This window comes from Callospermophilus lateralis, unplaced genomic scaffold (genome assembly GCF_048772815.1).
Source record: "Callospermophilus lateralis isolate mCalLat2 unplaced genomic scaffold, mCalLat2.hap1 Scaffold_45, whole genome shotgun sequence".
Taxonomy (NCBI): domain Eukaryota; kingdom Metazoa; phylum Chordata; class Mammalia; order Rodentia; family Sciuridae; genus Callospermophilus; species Callospermophilus lateralis.
The window spans coordinates 8,084,323-8,104,895 of NW_027514398.1; the positions used below are offsets into that span (position 1 = coordinate 8,084,323).

Sequence of the window (20,573 nt, forward strand, 5' to 3'; positions counted from 1 at the left end):
ACACCTCTTTCTTGGGCCCTCAGGAGTGGGCCTAAGGGCCTGTGATTTTGTTTAGAGACACTTTTGGTTGTTAAAATGGCAGGTGTTGTCTACATCCTTTCATGCCCAGGTCAGCTTCCACCCTAAGGACTGTTCAGGCCCAGAAGTTCAGTTGTGCTGATGTTGAGAAAGAAAACTTGCCCTGTTCAAAGCAGGGCCCTTCCCCTCCAGGTTGCTCTGACACACCTCTCATCTTGCTCTCCTCAGAACACTGTTGTCACCTGACTCCATTTTGTTTCTTTGTTTATGTATTTTCTAATTCCACAATGATAAAGATCTTTTTCAATTGTATTGTGTGAATTATTCCTCCTTCAAATGATACCTTTTCTCTGGGGTCATTTTGCTTTATTCAGATGTATTATTTTTTTGTACTGGGGACTGAATCCAGGGTTGCCACATCCCAAGCCCTTTTTTTTTATATTTTACTTACAGACAGCATCTCCCTGAATTCCTTAAAGCCTCACTAAGTTGCTGACATTGTCCTTGATCTTGCGATCCTCTGCTATCAGCCTCCAGAGCTGCTTGGATTACTGGTGTGCACCAAAATATGTGGTTTAATTGTTTAATAACAGCTTAATAGTTTTTTTTCAGGGAGAAAGCTGTCCTTTCCTGCCCCTACTCTAGTTATAGTTTAACTAGTCATAAATCTCTAGAATGACAGGTTGTTGTTGTTGTTGTTGTTCAGTCCTTTGGAAATCTCTTTTATCTGCTTGTGTCTGCAGCAGTTGTTAAATCTTCTGTTAATCTGATTATTGATCTTTGATGCATAATGTTCTTTTGGGTTTCTTTTAGATGTTCTCTTTTTTATATATATTTTAATTATTATTATTTTATTTTTGGTTTTTGGTACTGGGGATTGAACCCAGGGACACTCTAACCCTGAGCTACATTTCCAGAATTTTTATTTTTTATATGGAGTCAGGTTCTCACTAGGTTGGTTAGGGCCTTACTAAGCTGCTGAAGCAGGCTTTGATCTCCAGATCTTCTTGCCTCACTCTGAGTCATTGGGATTACAGGCATTCACCACCACACTCAACTTAGATTATAACTTTTAAAAATTGGTATATTGTAAATATACATAATCATAGGATTCATTATGCCACATCTGTACATGCCCATAATTTGGTCAATCTTGTATATAGTATTCTTAACTTGGGATTTTTTTCTCCCTGGGTTTAATGTAGATTTCAGTCCTATAACTCCAAGTTGATAAGTCAGTGTGTCTGATTTTGTGAGGGAGTTTCTGCTGCTTTTATTGTCTTTGTACATCTATTCAAATGGTCCCTTTTCTCACTTTTATGTTTTGTTCATTTGTTACCTTATCAGGGAGGCCATCCCTGCCCACTGCATTATAGCCCTTCACTGACTTCAGAGCACTTAGCACCACCATAATATATACATACACACACACACAGTTTATGCACACAGATATATTTCAGACTAAGCATATATTTATGTATAAGATACACACATATGCATTATTCTTACCTTTCCATAAGCTCCATGTAAGATCCATATAGTATCATGCTGGCCTGTAATCTCAGTGACTCCAGAGTCTCAGTGGGAAGATTGCATGCTCCAGGCCAACTTGGACAACTTAGTGAGGCCCTGTCTCACAAAACAAAAAGGTCTGAGGAGTAGTTCAGTAGAAGCACACCCCTGAGTTCATTACATTAAACAAGTTTCTTTAATTTTTCAAATTATTATTTGCCCAAATCTACGAGTTGGAGGTAAATATTGATATTTAGTATTTTATACTCATTTGGGAAGATAATTCTTGACTCTTATTTTATAAGTCAGAAGAAAGAAACCAAGCTTAGCTTTTCAAAAATGGGTTGCCCTGACAAAAATGAAATTCTAAACTTGCACTTGCTTCCATTCCCCGAATAATACAAAAGAATTGATTTTACAAGAACTACAAGAAACCTGAAATTCCTTGAAGCACCAGTTTAACAAATTGATCCCCACAATAATTCTGAAAATATTAATTTAATTAAGGCAAATAATTGTGTCTTGTCAAATGGGAATATTGGACCTCTATTTGTTTATTGTTTTATATTCCAAGGGGCTTCCCAGAAATGTACCAATTTAAAATCTTGTTAATTAGCCATTATTTAATGAGATTAACTATCATTATTTTGGAATACTAAGTATAGTGAAAATAATAGCTGAAGAATATAACTATGCTAAGCAATCAATAACTTGGTTTATTTATCCTAACAACAATGCAAATTTTATAAAGAAAGACAAGAATTTAAAGAAAAACAACAATGTTTGTCTGTTTGTTTTCCACAGATACATCACCATGTATCTGTGGAACACAATGCTGGTTAATGTTCAAAACATTTATTGAATGATTGATTGATGGATATAAAACTAATCTAATCATATGGAGGACCTATTTCCTCAACATTATTGTTAGTTTCCTCCAGGTTCCATTGGGAACATAGATGATGCTCGTTATTCCTAAAGAAATTGAGATAGAGAACTGGTTAGAAGAGGATATTCATATCTTCTGAATTTACTGCAAAATAGTTTCACTGATTTACAATAGCTATATAGTGAATGAATAAAGGTATGGAAAGAAATGTTACTTGCTGAGAATGAATAACTCAAGGTGCCTTTCTTTGTTTGGGGCCAAGCTCCAGATAAGACATTTACTTATTTACTTTCCTCAACTAAAAGTACCATGAGTTTTTTTTTTCCAAAAATGTAATTTATGAAGTGAATAACTTCAAATTTATCAGAGTTCATATTTATCTCAAATATATATATATATATATATATATATATATATATATATATATATATATATAGAGAGAGAGAGAGAGAGAGAGAGAGAGAGAGAGAGAGAGAGAGTTTGGTCAAGGTCAATTTGGACAACCAAGGAAAGAAGTACCACCATTGACAAGATGTGAACATACACTTTTATCCAAACCCATTAGAGTTGCCAGCAACACTGTACTTTTTTTATCACTTTTGATATATTTCTTCCACTGTATGCCCCAAATATGGCTTTACTTATATATAAGGAAAAAGCTATGTCTTTGGATGCTATCTGGGTTAGTGAAAGTTGAATGTTCCCTCTGATAAAATGACTTAAGTCTGAACATTGGTTGATTCACATTAAGCTATAACCACGGGCCAATAACATCAAGAGAGTCTCCCTATCACATGTTTCTATGCTTTTGGTTACTCATCAGCATCTAATAGGATATCATTACAGGGAGAGAAGTCCTGTTAGTTTGAACATATTTTGATCACTATACCTGAAAAAAAGATATGATCACTTGTTTCTTCTACATCACAGGACATGATTTTTCTTCCAAGCTACCTAAACATGTCCACATTTGCTTATGGTTCCTTATTCCTGAAATGTGTGATTCTAGAATTTAGCTGTGCCTAGTAATGGGACACACTACCAATGGAAAGAAAACATAGCAAGGCCCACTCAGTGAAATAAATCAAGGTGCCTTTCTTTGTTTGGGGCCAAGCTCCAGATAAGACATTTACTTTCCTCAACTAAAAGTACCATGAGGTTTTTTCCAAAAATATAATTTATGAAGTGAATAACTTAAAATTTATCAGAGTTCATATTTATCTTAAATATATATTCAAATTTACTTCAGTCCAATCAGTATGAAACAACTAAAACTTCCACTAATTATGTGCAGATAAAATAGCCAACTAGTTGATATTTTTAATCAATAAACTCCTTGGGGATAGTTACCTATTCTTTGTAAATTTTTATTTCAATGAAAAAAATATTTCAAATAATAATTTCAATAAAATAATTTACCAAAAAAAGTACATACAGATCCGAAATCACTTATACTAAATAAACATTGGAAACAAGATATACTCCATAACTTTGTGTCAAAACACAAGTGATACCAAATTGACCTGAAGCAATTTACAGTTTATAACTCATTTTCAACCCCCAGCCCTATGTTGCAGCTCTGCCTACAGGAGTGTGTCTTCCCCACCACACTGGGCAGGAGCTAGTGCTGACAGTTAGGGCACCATCATATTTGCAGAATGCTTTATACCTGATCTGCCTCCACTCATGTGTTTCATGCCTTTTCCCTGTCCCCACAGAAACTGCAGGTCAGGAAAGAGTATAGAGCCACCTTCAGTGAGATCAGTAAATCAGGGTACTGGCTGCTGTCAGAGATGGAACTGCAGGTGTTACTCATCATTACCAAGTGCTTTGAGGACATGAAGGTGGCTGCTTAAGCTGTGGATGCCAAGAATGTGGGTGACTGAGTAGGCCAATGAGTGGGCACTGTGGGAATCACCCAAACTAGGTAGGGCCTTGCCCCTGACTGCCCACCCACTGTTCCTTCCCCCAGGACACCCAGATTCTCATAGAGGTGCACAAGTCAGGTTATGCCCGCCCTGGTGATGTAGAATTTGAGGACTTCAGCCAGCCTGTGATCTGTGCACACTCAGAAAATGGCCTGGACACCTGCTCAGATGGAGAGCCTAAGTTCCAGGGCCCTGGCCATAGTTGTGCCAAGTGCTGGCCTTTTGGCAGGAAGAGCAAGGTGGGGGCCCAGAATGTTGGGTGAGAAGACAGTGAGTGGGGACAGCTGAGGCCCTAATGAGTTGAGCCCAGCCACAGGAACGCTGAGTCCTGGACCATACTTTTCCTCTTTGCTACGTTCCTGGGCTGGAGGGAAGGAAGGCAAGTCAGTAGCACATTGGCCTGGGAGTCCCCTGAGACTGAGGAGGGCAGGATGTTGTCCTGTGGCATCTGTCTGCTGATGCTCGGGATGCTGGGAGAAGATCTGCTGGTGGAATTCGTGCTGGACTGACAGTTTGTGTTCCTGTCTTTTAGGAGTGCCCCTAACCCCAGATCTCTATCCATCTGATGGATCCTTATGCTCTATAGTTTTGGTATTTTTTGTTTGTTTGTGTGTTTTCAGCGTCAGACGTACACCCTTACACCACCGGTTTATATCTTGGACAGCTCCTGACTCCCTAGTATGCCTTAGACACCTCCCACTGGCACCAGCCATTCTGGTCTTCAGTCCTCTCCTCCTAAGCTGTAACCCCTGAAATTTCCTGCCTTCTACAGCCCTCTATGAGTGGCATGCCACTTTGGCCTGTGTCTGAAGACTTTCTTCATGCAAATGCTTCCTGTACCTCCTTCTAAACTGAGTCCAGAAAGCCCAGTGGACAATAGCATCCTTGTTCCAGCCCCTAGACCTAATAGTCAAGGGATGTAGGAGATGGGGTAGAGAGAGGTGTGACCTCTTTCTCTGAGTCTAATGTCCTCCTTGTTACCTATCAGATTTTGTGTTGCCCTTACATGTATTTTCTGTGTGATTATGCATCTTGATTTGGGATATTATTACTATTTTTTATTTCTTTTTTGCTTTTGCTTCTCTTCATCCATACTTATGTTCATCCTTCTGTCCATCTTCATTTTCTGCCCTTGCCTCCTCCTTGCCTGTCCCCTCTTGGACCCAGCTGGTAGTCACGCCCCCCCAACCCTCTTCCCCCTAGAGGGTGTCATGTCCTTGGCCTTGCCTAATGGGTTCCCTTACCAGCTATGTCTATGATCCCTTGGTCTTATTGAGTGAGATCAGTAAGTCAGTCAATCTGTGGCTATCATCCTTCCAGATCCTTCCAGGAGGCCATGGGGGTAAGTGAGGACTGTGGGAGGAGGGATGGCACTGGCCCCCCCATCAGCAAGGTGGTGGACCGTAGGCTTGCTTTCTGCAGCCAGCTGGGTCCCACTCCTTCTTCACTCTGTCTATGACCTTGCTCCCAAGATATTTGGAAGGGGAGGAAGGTGGACTTGAATCTTCAGGAGTGTGCAGCGCCTGGAAGCTTCAGCTTCAAAATCCCAGACTCAACCCTCTCTTTACTTTGCAGACTGTGGCTTCAGAGGATTTTAGCCACTTGCCCCTGGAGCAGCAGAGAAAGCGGCTATAGTATCAGTTAGAAGAACACAGTCAGGAGCTGCAGAAGAGGTGAATCAGAGGTAGGGCCGGCAGAGGGGCCAGGCAAGAGTGCCATTGGGTTATATTTAAAAGAATGGTGTGCTCAGCAGTAGAGTGCTTGCCTAGCACAGACAAAAAGTAACCATAAAATATTTACACTCAAATGCACCCAAAAATGTCACAGAGACACCAGCAGGGAGGTTTTATAGGTGATTCTTCATGCGCCTGGAGGAAACTGTTGCTTTCGCTCCCATGCAAGGATTTCTAGCAAACAGAGTAAAAGCTGGCAGCTTATTTAGAAGGCTGGGAAACCTGGGTTCCCAAATCAGTGAGCAAAAATTCAATGAAATTATGGTCTCATTTTTCCTCACTTCAGCTTTTAGATACAAAATCCTGACAAGAAAATTTAATGATGTACTACAAAACAATACATGGCATGGTGGTGTTAGTTGGGTGCCACAGAACTGTATGCTTCATAGTAATCACAAGAGGAAATTTTGTGTTATGTCTCCTTCACCAGAATAGGAAAAGGTTATTTTTTAAAGAAAAAAATACATAATCAATTGGGCATTTTCCCAACAATGCAAACATGGTTCAATATCAAGAAGTCTTACAGTCTAATCCATCACATTAGAGAGCTAAAAGGAAATAAAAGCGTATGGCTAACTATTTAATAATTCAAACATTTAAATATTAAAAATAAAAATCTGCCAGGTTAAAAAGAAAATCAATCTATTTTGGATATTGAAAAACTATCTATTTAGATAGAAAAACTATCTATTTTGGATATTGATTATATCAGTATAATTTCAAGGAGTATAACACACACACACTCATAACAAATACTAACATATTATTAGTGGCACAGAATGTTAACTTGAGGCAGCCCTGCTCATGTGGGGCAAGGAGTATATAAAAAGTCTCTGTAACTTCCCTCAATTTTTCTATGAATCTAATTTTTTCTCTTAAAATTAAAAAAGAGAGATCCATATATCTCAAGACATAAAATAAATAGTATCTACATCTTGCTCAGAAAATCTTTAAATATATGAATACTCTAAATTTATGTATACAAAATTAATACTTAAATAAAAATTTAGATCATTGAATTATTCTGACTATAAATGAAATTAAATGTAATATATCCTTTGTTCCAGTTATTTTACTCATAGATTTAAGTTTAGAGCAATTCTTGAAAAAGTTTGGAAAAAAACATAGACATGATTGCTTTATTTTGGCATTGTTCACAGAAATGCCAGAATTAGAGATAATCAGGAGAAGTTGGAGACAGTGTTAAGATAATTATACTGGATTTGTACAATTTTAAATGTATAAAATTGAATTATAGCTATAGTAATTAAGCACAGAAGACTTATTTAGTGAGACATATTTATATTTATCCATGTACATACATAAAACTCATTAGAAATCTGCATAAACAGAGAAGTGGGCATTAGGGATGAACGATAAGAAAAAGGTGAGTTAGGAGAATAGCATGAGACAAAATGCAGAAAATCATGAGATGACTCCTGTGCACCTGAGATGAACACAAAAGAGAAACAACTACAAATTTATTTACCTAAATAAAAATCATTTCACCATTTATTAATCATTTTATCCTATTAGGAAAATAAAGTATATACATTTATTTGTTTATTATTATTGTTGTACTTAAGATGGAGAAAGAAAAGAATGAAAAGACTCTTTCTCAAGGCAACTCAGAGAGTGGAAAAGAATAAATAAAGCAATGATCATGGATGACTTCTTGAGTAATGGTTCATCACCATTTTCTCTCATTAAATACAATAGGAAAAATGTTAGGAAATTAATAAAAGTATAAAATCACCCCAGAGGAATAATACACAGTGAAAATAATTCTTCTATTTATCTCTAGTGGCAAATGTCAAGGAATTATTTTACAAAGAAGAAAAAAAGGATTAGAAATATCTGAATTTTCTTTGACGGATTTATTTTTCTATTTTAACTTGATTATGCAGCAGAAATGGATTTCTCATTTTGAAACCAACAAAGGGTGGCATTTTGGCCTTCTCACTCTGACCTTGTGTGGATTTTCTATTTGCATATTTCATCTCAACTGCAGAATTTTTCAGTATCAAGGACTAGATACACAGCAGAGCTGTGCTGCTTAATGTATCATCTGTTCACAATGGTTTTGCATAATGGCTCTATGTTGCTTGGAGATGTGCACTTAATTGCAGCAATCCATACAATACTCTGTAATGCTCCACACCTTAATTAGCATATTAAGGGGATGCAAGGAGAGGGAAAATTCATCTAGATGTTAAAGGAGAATTCACATAGTTTTTCCTCAACTGATATGTCATAAAATATTAAATGACATTTCCTTTACTCGTAAGAACTTTTTAAAGAGTAAAGTATGAATAAATTCTACACATCTTTTGCAACAGTGGGAGGGGAATAGTTTATTTAAAATAAGGGCAAACTGAGGAAAAATTATCCTATCCTAATGTCAAATTTAATGCATGTGCTCTTTACCTTGGCTTTCAAAATCAAAAATTAGCATAGATATCTGGACATACTATCTTAATAAGAACATCATTAATTATAATATTCTTTAAAGATCACTGTAGAGCCACAGTTGGTTTTAATTTCATATTTAGAAATATCAATTTTAGCTGTTTAATTTGATAAGGTAAAACATATAGAGAAAAAAACTATGATGATAACACAGAAATTTTTATTAAAAATTTCAAATTTATTAAAATTTGTCTATGCTCAATCTTTGTCAGTGATAGATTTTTTCTATTTTATAAAAATAAATTTTAAAACATATTTCTGATAGGATTCGAAATGCAAACAAGTAATATTAAAGATACACCAAGATATTATTGACATATAGTGTTAGCATCTCTTTGAGGCACTATATATTCTAATTAATTTTTTATTTTATCCAAGTCTCAGAACTACTTTATGATGTAAATATTTTTAAGCAAAATTCATAGAAGGAATCTATGGCCTCAAAAAGGTTAAGAAACTTGATAGGGCATAAATACTAACTGGCACAAATACTAAATCTGGCACTGACAAAGACTGAGCAGAGATATTTAGTTTGATTCTGAGTACTGAAAGGAGAATAGCAATAAGGATGGTCATAATCGAGAAGGACATGGATAAGTTTATATAACTTCCTGTTTTACACTAAAGTGCATACTTCAAGTGAACTTCTCAAGTACATTTAGTTTGAAATATATGTTAGAACTTCATACATGTCCATTGATAAATGAAATTGATAACTGAATTATAACAGAATGAAAGGTTCAGAAAAAAATGAAAAAAAATAGCAGAAAAAAAGTATTCAGACCATTCTTTTAGTTATTTTCCTGACATCAAATTTCTTTGAATATCATGAAGTTATGATATGATTATGATAAAATTATGATATGACTCAATTTGTTATACTAACCAAGATATAATTGCATGGATTTTATGACCTATATAAAAAGAATTAAACTTTAATCATTTATTTCATCATGACAACAATCTTTATTATAACTTATAAAAATAGAATAAATATACTTTTGGTTCATAAGTGTGATGATTATTGGGTGTTCATGTGGCTGGTGTGGGAGATGTGCCTTGCTCTACATCTTGTCACTACATCTGCACATTACTTATCTGTTGTCAAAATAAGGCTAAGGAATGTATTTTATTAGGTAAATTTAAACTCCTTCCTTCTCTCTTAAGTTCTTATTTCTTTTTAATAAGTGATATAATTCCACCTTACTCTGATCTCTCCTCCTGGGGCCCATGAGCCACCCTAGAAATTGTCTAAAAAGAACAAAAAGAATTATCTTTCTTATTACCTTTGAATACATATCACATACAGTCCTGTTCAATTTTCAATTTAACATACTGTCTTGTTCAATTTTCAATTTTTTTATTTTTTATTTTTTTAAAAAATTCTATACCAACTAAAGGATGAAGTCTAATTCTAAATAATGACAGATCTGAACTTTCTTGATCTCTTTACCCTCTTCACATAATTCCAGTATATTATATTTTCACTTCCCTGAACATAGTTGCTTCAAAATATGTTCAGTCCTCATCTCCTGGATGAAAATTTACAGAATAGCCCTGAAAAACTACCCTAAATTGTTTAATTATTGTATTTTGCACATAAAAGTGAACACAAATTTTTCATTATGTGGATTCACCATTTTCAGAATGTTAATAGTATTTGTATGAAAGTCAATGTTATTTTTCTCTTACAAGCATAAATACCAAAAGAAATTGATAAAAATTCTTTAAAATTATTAAGATACCAACTAATTATAACAAAACTAATGTTTCATTTACACTATTTTTATTAAACAGATGGAAGTCTGATGGCTTTGACAAATAGATAACATAGAAATCAAGATTCAGTGAGGGAAGGAGAGAAAGAGAGAAGCACACAGGCAACTTCACATAAAAAGTAGCTTTGAAGGCTGAGATTAGCTCGCCTAGTATGGGTGGGACCTGGGTTCAATCCTCAGCACCACATAAAAATAAAGGCATTGTGTTCTGTCAATGTACACCTAAAAAGTATATATTAAAAAAAGAGTAGTTTTAAGTACTAAAAAGTTAATTTTTAACCAATAAATCTCTAAGACAACATGGATCTGAAAGTTTTTATAATTCTTACACTTTTTTAAAAAAATTCTAAGTCAAGAACTTTCACACACACAAAAAGAATTCTGAGCTAGAACAACAACAACAAAAAAAACTTTAAAAAAATGTTTTGGAAAACTGAGAGCTACCAAAGTTTTATATTGCACCAGAGCCAGTAAAAATGTGTTTAGGACAGCAAATATTTTAGTATATGAGAAGATAAATCTATGCACAACATACAGAATGAACTTCAGTTTCACATAATTCACATATTGTTATTGTTTGTTGTGAAGCTTTTAAGAAATACAAATATCTTAAAAGAAACAACTGAACCTTACCAATATAGTAAGAATTCTTGGCAAAAATGAACCTATGTAGTTCTAACTCTTTAAGTATATTCTTTGCCAAAAAGAAAAGATGTATACTAAATAAGATTTATTTAAGATTTCTAAAGTTAAATAGCAAAAATGCAATTGAATAAGTGATATTCTAAAATTGTTGGATCTTGAAATATGCATCTTTTTTTAACAAATTGAATTAGGAATAATGAGATTTTAGAAAAATCTTATCAATTTTAAGGAAGCTTGCTACTTTAATTTAAGTACCTTTTAACACAAAAACTTGGCAACTCAGAGATGTCACATGACTCAATTATATGCATGATTAAGAACTGTATCAATTCAACACACACTCATTCAAATGCACATTTTACTGAGCACTATACCAATATCAATGGAGGTCATAAAAGCATTAAAATACTGTTGCTATTATGGAAAATTTTATAGTCTAGTTGGAAATTCAAGACCCTAGAAATAACAGCAAACAAAAGGAAGTGCATAAAATTGTAGCTTAAAAGAGAGTCACAATATTGGTGGGTGCTTAAACAACATTTTTGGCTATGAATTAGCTTGAGTATGGCTTCATTATTGCATTAGCATTCTTCAAATATAATACCATGCATAAAAAGAGCATAATTTCATTTGGAAAAACAACAACAATAACAAAATAATGGAAAATAACTTTATTCCCAGAGAGTGTTATTAAGGTCAAAACACTGAATAAATGAATCTATACAAAGTATTCTTTCATGTAAATGCTAAAATTAATTAAAACAAAAAGGTCATGTTTAGTAAGGGGAAAGACACCAGTAAGTTATAAAAACATTAAAACTAACATGAATAGAGAAAATCATCAAAGAGCAGCATTTGTTTTGATAAAAAAAAACAGTTTCTCTAATTAATAATTATTTTGAGTTTTGGTGAGTGGTTAAAAGTTCCAAATATCAGAGTTAAGGAGGAACTTTTTGATAGCGTCATCATTAGAGCAAAATGAGGAAAGCACAATATGCGACTCTTTCGTTAGAAAGGCCTGGGGACTCATCCAACCTGAAGGCAATGGAGGAGCCTCTGCCCTGCTAAATGAAACTCTCACAGCATTCAGATCTCACAGATCTTCTCTTTTCATTTTCATCCATTTTGCATCTTCTTTTTCTTTCTAATCTCATTTCTACTAGAATTTTAGCTTTTCCAATGAATTGTCTTACTCTTTCCATCTTACATATATGGTTTGGTTTCTTCACTGGAATTTTGGTTTTGCTTTTATTCTAAGATGCATTTCACTCAAATTTATTTCTTAGCTCTAAATACTACTCTCAGATTTTAAGCATAGTTGAGCTAATTTTCTTTTTCTTTTTTTGCTTTTGATTTCTATATCTCCTATCAATATATTTCTTCTGAATTTAAGGTCAGAAAAGTTAGGGGGTAACCTCCATTCTGCTTAGTCTGAAATATTGACATTTCCTCTTGCAAGCTTGTGTTTTTCTAGTGATCAATACAAAAGAGAAAAAACAGCAGAAGTAATAAATTGATAACTCATTGCTATAAAATTTAAGTTCAGTCTTAAAACCAGTTCCATAATAAAAATATAGTGACATAAATATGTACAAAAGTTTTGATTTTATTATAATATTTTAACTGACTCATGTTTTCATCTAAAATATTTTGAGAGGTCTCCAAAATTCAATCAAAGTATACATTTATATTAACATCAGAAAACTCTTTCTCTCTATTTAAAAAGATGTCATCCACTCAAACTCATTTCTACCTCTAGTGTGGTGCCTTAAGGCCATCATATTCTATAGTCCTAAGAATAAATTTGGGATGCTTTCTTGAGAACTTTTAAATACTAGAGATATATAGAAATAATTTTGGCTTTGAGCAAAGAAGCCTATTCTTTATTTTACTCTTTAGAGAGTACAATTAGTCTATATTGCTTTTCCCCTAGGATACTATAATTTTGGCAACTCTTCCATTCATTGTTCTTACCCAAGGTACACGTGGGCCACAGACTTTGAAATAGAAACACATGCTCCATTTGAAGGACAAAGGTATGTCCTAGTCTAGTCTCAGTGAAACTTACAAATATGCGGGCTGCATCAAGAAAATTGGGCAAAAAACTTGAAAGAAAATAAAAACCATTCTCAGCTCACTAATGGAATGAAGAAATATATTTTTGTGTTTTATTTTTAAAATGGTGACTATCTCATAATCTCTGAAAACCAGCACAATGTCAGAAAAAAATTATTGCTTAATAAAACCACAGCAACAATCACAGCTTACCAACAATAACTCTGAGGTTTATTTTTACCCTTCTCTAATCCAAAGAGTCTCTCTTATTTTTGGAGCATAGTGCTGTCTCTGGCTAATACAAGTTTCCCTAGCCAGTGTCTCTCACAGGCAGATAATCTAAGAATGACAGAAGGCATGAAGAAGGCATGAAGGCATGAGGAGGAGGAGGAGGAGGAGGAGGAGGAAAGGGGTAGCGGGAGGAGAGGGGATACAGCTTTAGTTTTAGGAATTTGCTGAGATTGATAATTCTAAAATCTGCAGAGCACTCCTGTGGGCTAGAAAAAAGATGATGATGTAGTTTCAGTCTAAAGGAAGTCTGGCAGCAGAATCATGCTTCTTTAGAAGAACTCAGTCTTTTCTCATAAAGCCTTTAGATGATTGGATCAAATTATGACAGGTATTTTGTCTTACTGAAAATCTATTTAAATATCAGCCACATCTAAAGAAATCTTCATAGCAACCTCTGTAAGGGAATTTCATCAAAATTTTGAGACTTATTCAAGCCAAGTTGACACATAATGTCAAGCATCACACTTCAATGTAGCAAGCAGTAACCACATTTCAAGGCAAATGCAATCAATATATTCTATACTCTTGTATAGCAGAAAGTATATTCAATTTTCTCAAAAGTAGGTGGGAAAATTCAAATCATTGGATAATGAAACCACCTTATCTTAATGTAACTAAATTTGATTAAACATTTTTATTGAACATTTTGGAAGATATTCCCCTCCTAAAATTAATTGGTGCATCCTTTATTACCAGAAAATAGGAGGAAGTATGTGTTACAATAGTTTTTCTTATTTCTGTAATAAGCTTTCTTTATCTTAACAGAATCAGATAAAGTTTGGGAAGTCAGGAAATGTCTCACTCAGAAGATCCTATTTAAGATTGGGAATCACATAGGGCTATATGTTCATTACACTTTGGAGGTGGGTTGACAGAAACTAATATCCTAGTAAAGGAAAAGCTTATACATAGAATCTGAGGCAATTGTGAGCCAGCAGGAGATGGGGATAAAGAGAAAAAAAAAGAGCCTTTCCACCACTCCAATATTAAGAAAAGGAGTCAGAGCAGTGGAAGGTGCTCTGGGAAAAGCTACGAAAACCTGGATTTTCATGAGGTTTTCTTCTTTGAGGAACCAAATGTCTATTAGGACCTGTCTGCTTTGAGCACCACTTCAGTGACTTCAGATCATTACCCCTGCCCCAGGGTTTACAATTGTTACCTGCAGATAATATCATTACTAGAATTATAATGAACACGTTCCTTTTTTTTTTGAGAGAGAGAGAGAGAGAGAGAATTGAGAGAATTTTTAATATTTATTTTGAGATTTTGGTGGACATAACATCTTTATTTTATTTTTATGTGGTGCTGAGGATCAAACCCAGCACCGTGTGCATGCCAGGGGAGTGCTCTACCACTTGAGCCACATCCCCAGCCCACCAATATTCTTTTTTTACATTTTTTAATATAAAATGTTTAAATAATTGGAAAAGTAGGAATAATATGACTACAAATACCTGTGTTCCTGCTTCTTGGCATTTAGGATCTTAAAATTTAGGACAACATTGCTTCTAAGCCCTTTCATTAGGCAGAACAAGGAAATACATTTGAAAAGTCATGAATTCTTAGAATGTCAATTCAAATTTATTTTTTTTTATATTTTTATTTTGTCTCTAACAATGAAATCTGGGTTTCAAATAACAATAACATGGAACATGATATATTCCAACAGGTTTGACTTTGATTCTGTTTCTTTAAATTTATTCTCTGTTCCATTATAGGTAATAGTTTATATTTATTTTTTTTTTTTTTATCATTACTTCTTTTTTAATATAAGTACAATATACATGTATTCCTACTTACTTTTCCTTTTTTAAAAAAAATGTTAAAATATAGCTGTGACCCCTGTTTGTAAATATAATTATGGATATTTTCAAAATATGGAGATAAAAGGCATGCCTGCACATCATTGAAAATGACTTACCTATTGCTGCTTATACAATTTAGTATTTACCTTTGGTCTAACAATTTAAGACAAAATTACTTGTTAAGAATTTGTTTGCTCACTTATATTAAAAGTAGTTATCATGATTGTAAGGTTTATAATTTTATGGTTCTACTTTTAAATTATGCATTGTTTATCTGTCTTTTAAAAATTTTACAGATTGTAAATCCAGGTTGCTTCTGGATTATTATTAAACAAAGTGAATTGGACTATCCATAATGAAATACTGCAGTGAAAGACTTTTATAACAGCATGTGTCTAGATACAGAAATAAAGCCATGCATACTGGAAGAGGGGCAGTTATGTTCTATATGTGCTTTATTCACTATGTCCTGGAACACTACTCACAATGTAGAATACTTTGTCACCTAAGGTGTTAGGATTTTCAGCACAAGGTAGAAGATAGCCATACAAAGACTGGTTGTGTAAGATCAATGTTGGGAAATTGGAAATGGCAAAACATCCAAATCCAGGCATTAGAGTCATAGTCTATGGTATTGGAATGAGAAAATTATATTAAATCCTCAGCCGGTATAGGCACTTCAGCAGAGGGCTTGGAGTTCTCCGTCTAGTGCTGACACCTCCCTTTTGGTTGCTTTAGACTTAGGCCCAATGCATGCTTCTGTATTTTGCTTACACCATGTTATGGCCTGCCTCTTTTTGACTTCTTGCAATATCAGTGCCCATTGTCCACTGTGTGATGCCACAACCAGCATAGCCAAACTAGTAGGTTCCAGTGAGGGACAAAGAGGGATGAGAAAAATAAACACACACACACACACACACACACACACACACACACACAAACACACACATAATTTTTAGGCTTTGGATTATCTGTTGAGTATGATGACCCTGTGTTTCAGTCAGGATGTTGAGGAATGTCACTTAATTGGAAGTGGTTCCCCTTAAGAGAAGCTGGTGGAGGCGATCCCCCACTCACTGTCTTGACAGGATCACAGTGAGAAAAAGTGTTGGCAAAGCCGCTCTCCCACTGTCTTGACAGGGTCACAGTGAGGATGAATGCTGGCAAAGCCATGCTGGTTGGTGGGTAACCGAAACCATGAGACCCTTTTTTATGTAATTGGGACTTTACATTTTCATGCTTATGTTTCTCACAGGAGGCATAGGTATGTCAAATGCCAAACAAATTAAATTTCAGATGGCTAGAACATAACAGGTAGTTCATGCCTTGGAGGCTGTTCTACCACCCCTCAGCATATTTAGGACAAAGTAAAAGGCTATTCTTCTATCTTAGTACATTGTGGACAAACCTAATTATGGACAACAATCATCCTCTGATAGGTCATGAGAACTAGTGCACCTTGACTGAGAAACAAACTCTTTGAAAACTAGTGTACCTTAATTGAGAAACAAACTCTTTGAGAACTAGTGTACCTTGACTGAGAAACAAAGAAACTCTTTGAGAAAGCAGCTCAACCAGTTTTATGAGAATAAATTTAGAAATTAATTAAAATAGCTTTATAAGACACAGTTTTAGAATAATGTAAGAAATATTATTTTATTTAGATTCTTAAGTTTAGAAATTCTTAAGTCTTTAGTTGTATAGGTTTCTGATATGTTTTAAGGATGATTCATATAAACTTTAGAATATTTTAAATATAAGATTTAAAGGGACTTTTTTAGATGGGAATTTTAAATTAGAAATAAAGTACAAGTGTACTTTAGGTTAATGATTGATTAAGAGACTTAGAGTCTGTTACGTAGTTTGGCATTAGTTAATAATAACATATCTTGGGAAAAATAGTAAATCTTGGGAAAATCTGAAGAATGTAAATTAGTGACATATTTTATTAATTGATTCTGTACTTTTAATAATTGTATAACTGAAGGTCACATCCTGGAAAAATGTAAATTAATGTACCCTCAATCATGGTTAAGGAAATGTCAGGTCTTGGCAAAGTTTTAAATTATATAATTAATGACGTATTGTGAATCTATAATAATGAGAAAAATTGTAATAAAAGGGAACCCAGAGAAAGCTGCTTTAGCTCTCTCTCTGGAGATTGCTCAAACAGAACGACTCCTGTCTCATCTTTTCGCCGATGCCACTCATCCTTCAGGACTCCCTGGACCCTGCTGGGGCTGGACCCCGGCAAGAAGCTGCAAGTATTTATTCATTCAGCCCCTCAATAAGTAGTTTTTGAAGACTTACTATGTGCCAGACACTGTGGTGGGTCCTGGAAATATAGCAGTAAGCAAAACAAATAAAAATACACATCTTCATAGAGCCAAAATTCATTTGTGACAGGATGTAAACAAATTTAGAGGGTGGAAAAAGCCGTGCAAGTGAATGGAGAGGATAACCGTGTGGTTGCAGTTTTATATCAGTCTCACACATGACATGACTGACAATCATTTTTAAGCTTTCTGATTTCAGAAGTTAAAGCAATGTATTTTTAAATTTTTACTTTCTAAAAATTTTCCTTAGTTAAGGAGTCACAATGATTTTATAGTACTCTCCCTAACCTGTGGTGATATGTTCTAAAACCCCAAGTGAAAACCTCTGAATATAGGTTGGGTTTTTCCATGTACATTAATATTTATGATACTTTAATTTATAGATTAGTCACAGTAAAAGATTAATAATAATAATATGTAAAATAATAATAATAATACACTTTAATAGTTTGCACTTTGGGGCCATTAATGGTTACTTGAACATAAGCACCTGCAATATCAATTCTGTAATGAATATGGTTACTGAGTGACTAAAGGGTAGGTGGCACATGCAGCATGGGTATACTATACAAAGGAATACTTTATGTTCTGGTCTTGATGGAACGAGATGGAAGGAGACGGTGAGATTTTATCAAAATACTCAGAATGGAGCATAACGTAAAACTTGTGAATTGTTTATTTCTGGAATTTCCTATTAATATGTTCAAGTATTATTTAACCAGTGAGCACTGAAACTGTGGATGAGGGGACTACTGTAGTAAGAAAAACAGTGGAACAGAATCCGGGAGACCTGTATTCCTCCTGAAATTCTTTAACTTGGAGACTGTGTTTAGCTTAGCAGGTCCAGATGGTGACATCTCTCCTCTTCAGTAAGGTAAAATGTAGGCTGAGATGGTTTCCATAGGGAACTTTTGGTCCAATTATGTGACTAGAGATTCTTGACATCAAACATAAAAACCAAATCTTCCTTTTCTTTTGTAAGTTTGTGTGGTATATTCCCAGGAGCCAAAGTGGTGGTGAAGGGCAGGCTCTCTCTTCTCCACCTTCCTTCCTGGAAAGGGCATATGGGTTTGGGCACTTTGCTTTGCATCTCCTGAAGCCTTCGCCAGCTGTTCTCTGTTGCATTTCCTCAGTTTGCTCCTGTGATGGGGCAAGTCCATTTGGGAAGGGTGGCTGCAAGAAAGATAGTAACAGGAGTAGAGAGGAATACTTATCTTCCCAGAAGGGTAGGTTGCTGGTCCGGCCTCAGGTTGCAGAGATCAGATTGTGTGCTCAAGTGTGTGTTCCTTATTCTCCTGCTTATCAAAGTGGCTTAAGGTGGAGAGAGAGATCGTAATGAGCTGGTAACTGGGTGATGACTGGGTAGTCTTCACTGACTCTGGGGCCACATGTCACATTTACTAGAAAACATGAGCAACAAGTTAGTCTCAGCCTTTTGTGATAATGTTTCTGATTTCCTTCTCAGAGTAAAAGATTGTCAGTTTAATAAATAACTATGAGTACTCTTCTATTGAAGGAGGAACAATACCAAGTAAACTTCAGTTGCAATAGGAAGGGTCTCCTGAATAGAAAGAACAATGTGACAGCAGGAATTTCCAGATATTGGGGATTTATAGGTATTTAAGAAAAAAGTAGATCCTTCTCCAGCTTGTAATTTTGCATGTTTATAACCACAATTGTTATTAAAATAACTTGTTTTTTGCTCTTGGGGACTTTTTTTTGTATTTGGTATTTTGATCTAGGTGTATTGAGACAGGAGAATAAGATGATGAAATTAGGCAATCACCTTTTCCTAAACTTTATGAGACAAAAGATGATGTACATATAGGCATGATGAGGATCCAGGGAAGGGACTAGTTCACATTGAAATAATCTGGAAAATTGGGCTGTCATTTGCCTTAATCTGAAGAAAAAAACATTGTACTTTTTTGGTACTGGTTTTGTTTGTAGTATTGAACCCATACATGCTATCCTCAGCCCATGCATGCACTCTATCACTGAGCTGCATACCCACCCCCAGCCTAATATTGAACTTTTTATCCAATCTCAGTATTTTATCTCTTGCAAAATTGGCAAATACTAATTATTGCAAAATCCATCAATTTACAGAAACTTTCATGTAATTCTGGTCTCATACCAATGTTGATATTTAAAGATCATAAATAGAATTTCTTCACAGATTTGTTCATTATGTCTCAACCACCAAATACTCATTGAAACACTTTTTTAAAATAAATTTTTGGGCTTCTTTGTTGAAATTTTCATATCAACATATGCTCACCATCAATTTATGTACTATATGTATATTTGTGCTTTTTACATAAAAATAAATATTTTTTTGTCATTCTTCAAGAAAGAGCTTTTGCCTTGCCTGTAGTAGTGCCATTAGAAAAAAAATTTTGTATGTGTTTTGTTTTACATTAAGCATAATAATTATATAGGTATATTTTAAATGAGTATATTATTCAAAATTTTTGTTTGTAATGGAACTATCTCTGTTTCACTTTTAAGAATCCGGGTTGATGTAGAATATTTTATGCAGCTTCCCTACAGAGCAAAATAATTCAGACAGTATTGCACAAAACTATTCTGTGAAGACAATGCTGAAATTGTGTAAGTACAGCTTCTTCAATAGTTTGAATCATTAAAAAGTCTTATATTAAGTGTTTATTTGAAATCTGTTCCTTGTCAGGAATGCTAAGAAATTCAGAGGTCTCTGTTCTGCAAAAAGTGGCTTCTGAGTCACTGCCAAATCTGGCTGTGCAGCGGAGTCCCCTGGGCAGCCCCATCTCCAGAGGCTTAAGTTGGGGTCAGGGAATGAAGAGAGGGCCTATGCTGCTTGCCCTTTCTAGTATTTTTTAACTTATAAAAAGTAAGAAGTTATCTATGAAGAAAATATACAACACAATCATGGCAATGAAAGGTTTATTAACCAGGCATGGTGCTGCATGCCTGTTGTTCCAGCTGCTTGGGAGGCTGAGGTAAAAGGATCAGTTGAGCCCATGAGTTCAAGGCCAGCCTGGGCAACATAGACCCTGTATCAACTAAGCAAAAACCAAATATTTACAGTATTCCTTTCCAGACCTGTGTCCTTCCTCCTATGAGGACTTG

General features: G+C 34.9%; 1 pseudogene; it reads left to right on the top strand.

The window, feature by feature from the left end:
• Nucleotides 1–9,544: 9,544 nt before the first annotated feature.
• LOC143388975 (small nucleolar RNA U13) lies at nucleotides 9,545–9,653 on the top strand (annotated as a pseudogene).
• Nucleotides 9,654–20,573: the final 10,920 nt, after the last annotated feature.